The following is a 9,409-nucleotide window of genomic DNA, read 5'->3' as shown; positions in this document are numbered from 1 at the left end:
CCCAAAAGCTTGTAGCACACCACTCCCCAATCGCCAGATTGAACAGACTCGGTGATTGGGTACCCGTCAATCGGCAATCCCAATTGTAGATTGACATCTTCCAAAGTGATAGTGCACTCTCCACGTGGAAGATGGAATGTGCGCGTCTCGGGTCTCCACCTCTCAATCAACGCACTGATAAGTTTTGGGTCCAACTTGCATCATCGGCCTACCGTCGCCACGTGCCAAAAACCCGCTTCCCGCAGGTAATTCTCTACCAACGGTGATGGAGGACCATGCATATTACGGATATAGCATTCCAATATCTGATCTACAGACTTTTATAACAAATAAAAAATTAATAATTATTTAAAATTGCATAAATAAAAAATCTTAAATAATATTTAAAAAATAAATTTAACACATACCATTTTCATTTGTTCGACGGAAATGTGCTTGTTATCAAGACGAATCAATTCTCCGACCATTGCTAAATTCGTACAAATTTTTATGATTTAAAAAAAATTTAAAAACTAATTTTTTAAAAAATAATTAAAAATAGGGATTTAAGAGAAATTTGAGAGAAATTGAGAGCAAATTGAGATTAAATATGGATTTGAGAGAAATTTGGAAGGAAATTGAGAACAAATTGAGAGGAAATTGAGAGAATAATTGAGAAAGGATAAATTTGTGAAAAAAATGAAGGGGTGGAGGGTATTTATAGTTTTTTTTTTTACCGTTGGGGGGCCAACGGTCAAAAAAATGACCGTTGGTAATGTTCACGCGCGGGGAAAATGCGTTCCCAGGGATGCACTTCATGGCAGGAAAACGCGTCCACGTAAGCGCGCTTTCTGTCCACGTTGACAAAGCGCGCCCTTGATGATTGTTGCCACATCAGCAGAAAACGCGCTGGCGTGGACGCGCTTTTACGGTAAGGGCCCATTCTGGTAAATAATTATTTACCGCTCCTATTTCGGTAATTATTTAAAAAAAGGGATTTTAATGGTAATTTGCCCAAATTTATTGGTATTTGATTATTGATGCTAGTATTTAAAAATAAGGCAATATTCGGTACTTTGGAGCTTTGAGAAAACCATGCCCTCACTTACTAGGTTTCGATTTTTTTGATCCAAATAACCGAATATCCTTCTTAAACTTTAATGCATGAGACAAGCTTAGTTTCGAGGGTTAAAATGTCGTATCCTAACTTACTGGATGTGACATCTTATTACTTCGGGACAATGAGGTCTTAACATCAAATTCGATTTATTTAGGTTTTTAAAGAGGATTGTATTTTAAAATCTTTTCAAATTTTCGACATTAGGATGTTAATTAATCAATTAGGTACCAATTTTTAGGCGTTATGAGGGTGCCAATCCTTCCTCGTGCATAACAACTCTCGAGCTCATTTTCTCGAATTTTGTAGACCAAAATCATTATTTTAATAAATCAAAATGTTTTGTTAAAATGATTAATCTCAAGGTGACCCGATCACACTTCGAAAAAAGATTGGTGGCGACTCCCTTTTCATTTTAAAAGTCGACCCAGTTTTTCAAAATAAAAGTGGTTTCAACAGCTTGGCGACTCCACTGGGGACCATAAGAGAGTCAAGCCGTAAATTGATTAATTTTTGTCTTTTTTGTCGAAAGTTGAAATTTTGGTTTTTAACATATGATCCTCTCATTACATTCCATCTGTTTTGAGTTATAGTTTTCATCATGTTTTGTATTTTAAATTTTTATATCTCTACACATTGCATTGCATGACTGTTGGTCACACCCTTTTAAGTGGGAGTAAGAAGCTACTCCTTCGTGAGGTTTTCACCTCCGTGTTGGATAGTGGATCGCTTCCGGGATACATCCGTACTTATGTCTTCGTGATATTTTTATCTCCATGCAGCCATAGGGAAATGTATTTCCCTAAATTGAACTCGGTCCACATGAGCCTATAATGGGTGATGATTGAGAAATCTGTTGGTTTAGGTACATTGCCTTAGAGCCGAACCGTATATAGAGAGCCCTAAGAACCTACCCTAGGTAAAGCCGCGCCAAACCCTAGTGGTCACCCAGATAGGTGTTCTATTTTGTTGTTTATTTCTTCTGTACTGACATATTTTGTTTTATTTTGTTTATGATTGCTTTGCATTTTCATCATAGATAGAAAAGAAGTGTTGATTCAAATTTGATTGCTAAATAGAAAAATTTATCATGGAAAACAAATTTCTTGATAAAGTGGAATATAATGCGACTGCCCGAATATGGTCTGATTAAACACTACGAGAGAAGGCTGGAAGTTCGTGGAGGAATATACGACTATGCTTCGCTGCTTGAGGATTCAAACCGACAAAGATTATTCGAGAGCTGTCACGTCTCAAAGAAACTAAAGAGCATCGCGGGATGAGCAATGGGTCATGGCTTGGATCAAACAAAAAGGAGATAGTAGAGACATATTTTGAAAAATTCGCAAGATTTGATCCTACCATTCAGATATGAAGAAAAAGATCGATGTCTTCGCCTGAAATATGAGGGCAAAGCCGCATATGTAATTCGTTTTACGTAAAGAAATTTATTTTCTAGAAAAGTTGTTCTAATAGAATTGAATTCGGAATCAATGCCTCTCTTTCTTTTTGCATTCATTCCATGCATCTGCATTACATTGGATCATATGCATTAGATTTTCACAAAAGGACACTAATTAGGTAAAATTATTTCAGTTAACCCGAGAACCGAAAAAAAGTCTATCAACTAAGCATCGTTACGGTACTCGCGCAAGAACAAAAGTAATGGACCAGATTGGAAAGGTTAGACATATTTAAAGAGAAATGCAAGACCAGTTGCAAATGTAAATGCAGGAGCAATTGACCAAAATTCAGCAAGATATGAGGGACCAGATGTTAGAGTCCCAAAAGAATATGATGGATCAATTGACCCAATTATTAATCGAGGGGCTAGAAAAAGGGAAAAGCCCTATGGTCAATTCTGGAGATGATAATGACGAACCTCCGGGTTTCAACCCGATAAATGCTCAGACACAACCTGAGGTGTACTCACGAGGACCATCTATTACGATCAGGCCTCAACAATTCAGGCCGGTACCTCTGTACCAATAAACTACCCGATACGCTCAGTTTTTAATCCGGGGAATAATTCAACTAATCCCGTTGTCCCTGATCTCGATGAGGTGGCAAAAATGGAAAAGGCAAGGGTAGATCTACTGAAACAACTTAAGAACCGATGCAGATGGCTGGAAGAGAAATTTAAAGTAATGGAAAATGCTGATTACCATTGCGGGGTTGACGTTAAGGACTTGAGCCTGGTCCCAGATCTAGTACTCCTTCCAAAGTTTAAAACTATAGAGTTTGAAAAGTACAACGTGACTAGTTGTCCTGAAGCTCACATCTCGATGTTCTGTCGAAGGATGACAGGATATGTTAATAATGACTAGTTATTATTACATTGCTTCCAAGACAGTTTAATCGAGTCAGCAGTAAAATAGTACGACCAATTGAACCGTTCTAAAATCAATTCATTGAAAGACTTAGCACAACCTTGTATGAAGCAGTATAATCATGTAATAAACATGACACCCGACTGAATTACTTTACAAAATATGGAAAAGAAGCAAAGTGAGAGCTTCAGGCAATATGCCCAAAGATGGAGAGAGGTAGCAACACAAGTCCAGCCACCACTTTTGGAGAAAGAAATGACGATGTTTTTCATCAATACTCTGAAAGCCCCAACCACATGCTGGGAAGCGCTACCATGAGCTTTTCAGATATGGTAATGTCCAACGAGATAATCGAAAACGAGATAAGGAGTGTGAAGATAGACGTAGAAGAAAGTGCCAAAAGATCAACCCCGAGAAATAGGAAAAATGAAGTGAATAACTTGAGCACCAGGCATTCCAAATCAGTCGTTGTAGGTAAATCGATGACCGTAACCACTAGCTATCAAGGTTCTTCAAGGCAGGAATCCATTTCGAGGCCAAATACAAAAATGCTCCAATTCACACCCATCCCGATGACATATAAGGACCTGTATCAGAATCTTTTTTATGTGCATATGGTGTCTCTGTCCTACTCAGAACCCGTGCAACCTTCATTCCCAAAATGGTATACTGAGAATCCCAATGCGAGTACCACATGGGAATAACGGGTCACTCAATCGAAAACTGAACTACATTTAAAAAGTTGGTCGAAAGGTTCATTAAAATGGGAATTGCAAAGTTTGACATTTCATCAGAACCTAATCACTTTGACGATGCAGTAAATGCGATAATTGAAGAAGGAAGCAAGAAAGTTTCGACTCCTTGAAGAAGTTAAAAGCCCAGAGGGAATATCAGAGAATCTGAACATTAATGATGTATCCGAAGAGGGAACCGGGGAATAAAGTTTCCAAGCCCTTGCATACTTGGGAGTGTTTTGAAGAATGGAACTGTGGAAGAGATCCCTGTATTTTTAGAGATAATCTAGAGTAATATTCAAAACACACTTGTTGCTTTAAAGCCTAGAGGCAATAAGAATCCTTTTGTGAAATAGGCTTGTGTCCAAAATTTTTATTTCAATAAAATGCATCTTTTTGAGCAAACATTCTTTCATTCGTTTCATTTATAGATTATTTTGTTCTTTGGACTCTCTTTTAAATATTATTTTATTCTTTATTCATACAAATAATTGTTCTTAGATTTATTTATTCTTTGGAATCTGCCTTTGTACCTATAATAGGTCTTCAGATATCAACGACATGAGCGATGTTGCTACTGACTCAAAATCTCCTTTCGAGTAAGATATGTGTCTAGGGGGATCTCAGGATTTTGAATATGACTGAGATTGTAACCTATCTCTTGATTTGTTAAGGATGGTAGAACAAGATGAAAAAATAGATCCTACCTTAGAAAAGTCAGTGGACAGTGAGCCTAGGAGAAGAGAAAGAGATTGGAGCTTGTCTTACCATCAAAATAAAGTGAAAAATCATTAAATTATTCCAAGAATTCAAAGATGTTTTCGCACGATCATATCAAGATATGTCTGGCTTACTAAGACCTGTAGATGCTGTTAAGGCTAAAAGGTCCATAAGTGTGTCAGAAGGACACATACTAATGGTTTTACGATAGCCAAGTTAATCACGAGGTTTCAGTACTGCTGGTCCACCATGGAGGGAGATCACATCAGTTATGCCATAAATACCAATTTGAGGAAGATAAAACAAATGTGTCTCCTCTATTTCTTCACAAATTTTCCATATGTAGGGCATGGATGTGATGGGGCCAATCTCGTCAAAAGCTTTTAGCCAATATCGATTCATCTTTGTGGTCTTCGATTACTTCACTAAGAGGGTGGAAATAGCTTCATATACCAATGTTACAAGGTCGAAGTCATTAAATTTAAATTTCAAAAACAAAATAGATCAGGTGCCGATAAAGAATGCCAAAAAGGACAATGTCAAAAGTTTGTAGTCTATTCAAAGATCAGAAGCCACAAACAGCCAAAAAAGAAAAAATAAAATAAGGATCATGGGAAATATGATCGAGATTTATAAAGATTGGCATAAAGAAGTTACCATTTACCCTCTATGCTCATCAAACGTCGGCCATGACCTTTACCGGGGCAACACTTGGCCCATTGGTTTATGGAATGTTGAACCCAATCAAAGAAAAAAGGGTTAAAAGCTATCCGTCATGGTCAGATAATGCGAGCTTATGACAAAGAGGTTTATCCTAGAGAATTCCACGAGGGGGACCTGATGTTGAAAAAGATCCTTCTTATACAAAAGGATTTTAAAGGAAAGTGGATGCCAAATTGGGAAGGACCTTATGTTGTAAAGAATGCCTATTCTAGAGGAGCATTGATATTGACCGAGATGGATACCAAAGATTTGCCCAATCCGGTGAATTCAGATTCAGTCAAGAAGTATTTTACCTGAAAAGGGATAGGCCAAGGTGAAAACCCACAAAAGGCGCCTTGAGAAAAAAATAAAAAAAATCAAAAAAAAAAAGAAAAGAAAGAAAAAGAGGAAAGGCCAAGGCGAAAACCCACAAAGGGCGCTTTGAGACCAAAGGGGTTTTGAGTTGAAAACCCGAAAAGGGCATTGAAAAAGTACTCCAGATCCCCTAAACACATATTAAGCTTAAAATGGTCCTCAAGAAGTTTGTATAGAGAAGCTCAGGCTGCAATATCTGGGGCACCTAGGTTTCCATCTTACCCATTTTAGAATTTGCTATCTTTGATTACTTTATTCTTTTCAAGATACGCCCCAATGAATTTCTTTTTATTGCATTGGCTATCTTTGATTAATTTAATTGTTTCGACCTATGCTCCTAATTAATTTCCTTCTTGTCCATTGTTATGATCTTTTTCAAGCATTTTATATTGAAATAACGATTAATGGACTAATAATACTTTCATAAAAGGAGTTTCGCATATTACTCTAGAAGCTTCTAAATAATACGAGAATTTGAAACAATATTATTGTTTAGAACTCACCAAGCCTAAGGGTTGGAAATATTGAAACATGATTATCTCTTCGGATTTTTTTTGGTTGAACAAAAAGACAAGACATTTCGTCGGTGATACCATCTCGACAAATAACGAGCAATGTCAACCCAAGTGTAAAAGGGGATCATTCTCAGGAAAAGAAAAATGATACTCTGCATTTATGCAAATTTCAGACATATACATCTGGTCATTACACCCAGGGAATGGTGTAACAGATCAAATTGATTGAAGATGATACAAATTCTATACCTCTGAGTGGCAGCAGGATGGATGGAAGAAACCAAATGTTATTCCCTTGAAGTTGCAGTGGGAGGTACAAACTTTATGTCCTAGATGGTACAGTGGAAGGAACTCTGAAATTACAACGGGGCAAGCTTGTTGAGCAGAATGTGATTGTTTCTTTAATTTTTCTGTTGGAAAATACCAGTCGAATAAGATAGTAGTGCAATATGTCAGTGATAAGACTCCTGATGAACAACGAGTGATGACACCCTAAGCATTAAAAAAGGGATCATTCTCATATCATTCATAGCATATCTAATTAGGAACATTTGACTCATCCCGATCATAACGTCCTAATCACTAGGCATAAATAGGCCTATGAAATAGATTCTACAGGTCATGTTCCCTAGAGAACAGATCGGTGAAACCACAAATCCTATACCACTGAAGTTGTAGTAGAATGGATTGAAGAAGATGGCAAATCTTATCTCCCTGAACTTGCAGTGGAGCAAATTAAAGTCAATAATCCTATCTCCTTGAAGTTGCAGTGGAACGGATTGAAGTGAAGTCTTATCTCCCTGAAGTTGCAGTGGAGCAGACTGAAGAAAGTAAGTCCTATCCCCCTGAAGTTGCAGTGGGGCAGACTGAAGATGGCAAATCTTATCTCCCTGAAGTTGCAGTGGAGCGGATTGAAGTTAAGTCTTATCTTCCTGAAGCTGCAGTGGAGCAGACTGAAGATAGCAAATCTTATTTCCCTGAAGTTGCGGTGGAACAGATTAAAGCTATAAATCGTAGATCTTATCTCTCTAAAGTTGCAATAGAGTAGATCATGGCAAATCTTATCTCCCTGAAGTTACAGTGGAGCAGACTAAAGCCAATAATCCTATCTCCCTGAGGTTGCAGTGGAGCGGATTAAAGTTACAAGTCTTATCTCCCAGAATTTACAGTGGAGCAAACTGAAGACAGCGAATCTTTTCTTCCCGAGATAGCAGGAAGCAGATTTAAGCCACCAGTCCTATCTCCCTGAGCAGTAGTGGAGTAGGTTGATGATTGTATATCCTGTCTCCCTAAGCAGTAGTGGAGCAGAACAAAGACTTCAAGTATTATCTTCCCGAGGTAGTAGGGAAGCAGATTTAAGCCACCAGCCTTATCTCCCTGAAGTTGCAGTGGAGCAGGTTGAAATTACCAATTCCTACCTCCTTGAAGTTCCAGTGGAGAAGATCGAAGCTAGAAATCTCTTCTCCCTGAAATCACATTGGAGCAGATAGAAGCACTAATTCCTATGCCCTTGAAGATGCAGTGGGATAGAATGAGACTACTTGAAGAAGACGAGAACTCAAACAAGTTAGAACCCGGCAAGACCGAGCAAAATTGGCCATTTTATAGTCTTTGCTCCATTTTCGTTACACGACAATGAGCAAAGAGGAGCAGCTGTAATAGGCCAATTTAGTCCGGGCTCACAAAAAAAACCCAAAATAATAAAACAAAATCCAAGTCCAGTCCAAAATTATATCATTTGGCCCGATCAGAATGGTCTATTACTTGAAAAGGTTGAAGGTCCATCTACAAGCTTGACGCATATGGAAACATAATCTTCAAGGATATGCAATCTTAGATATGATATGCAATCTTAGAAGATATGATTTTGTAATCTTAGAGATTTAATTTGTAGATACCCTTTAATCTTAGCCGTTGATGTAATTGATCTGTACCGTTGGATTTAGGGAGGCTCAACTATAAATAGAGGCGTCTCTCTTCATTGTAAAAGGCTGAAGTTTGGAGCAATAATAATTCTTAAGAGCATTCACTCAAATTTCTCCCTCTCTTGCATTCTTATTTTCTGTGGCTTGTTCTTATTTTGTTTTTCGTTCATCTTCGTTTCTTTTTAAGTTGCTTTCATTTGAGTTGGATTTTGGTGGAGGAATTTCGTTGAATCTTCATATTGTGAGAGTTAGGCTGACTTAATCGCTTTTTTAACCTTTTTTTATTTATCTATTTAATTGTTTAATAATTAATTATTCTTTTACTTTTATTCGTTTGTTTATCCATCAACATTCTTATTTACATATTGTTCATTCATTTAACCATTCTTATCATTCTTTTATTTTCTTCCATTAATTATATACTTTATTTATTTTTAATATTATGTCACACATGTTGTTTATTTTTAAAACTCGTGTTATGAATCATCCATTTTAAATTTTTGATTATTTGCTTTAATTTTTTCCATATATTATCAATTGCAAAAATTTTTTATACATCTATTTTATATACCATTTATTTTAAGATGTTTTGTGTATAACTTGTTCTAAATTTTTATTACACAATATTTATTTTAAACTCATTTATATATTATTACTTTATATATTACCTATTTTCATTTTTATATATTATTTATTCCAAACTTATACATATATTACCTACTTTTTTTATATATATAATTTATTTATTGATTTGTATATTGTTGATTTCAAATTTATTTTTCAAACTCATTATTTTAAATTTGTTTACATTTTATTTTGTCTTATATTTTTATTTTATTTTATACTCTTTGTTTTAAATTCATTGGTATTTGATTATTGATGCTAGTATTTAAATAATTGCCATTATGTGTTTTATAAATTGTTTATTTGTATTTTCATATTGCCTTTTTTTATCAAAGTTTTAACGCATCATTTTAATATTGCGTCAATTTTCCCCAATTTTAAAAAAGAA

Source organism: Gossypium raimondii, chromosome 2 (genome assembly GCF_025698545.1).
Source record: "Gossypium raimondii isolate GPD5lz chromosome 2, ASM2569854v1, whole genome shotgun sequence".
Classification (NCBI taxonomy): Eukaryota; Viridiplantae; Streptophyta; class Magnoliopsida; order Malvales; family Malvaceae; genus Gossypium; species Gossypium raimondii.
This window is presented reverse-complemented; position numbering follows the sequence as displayed.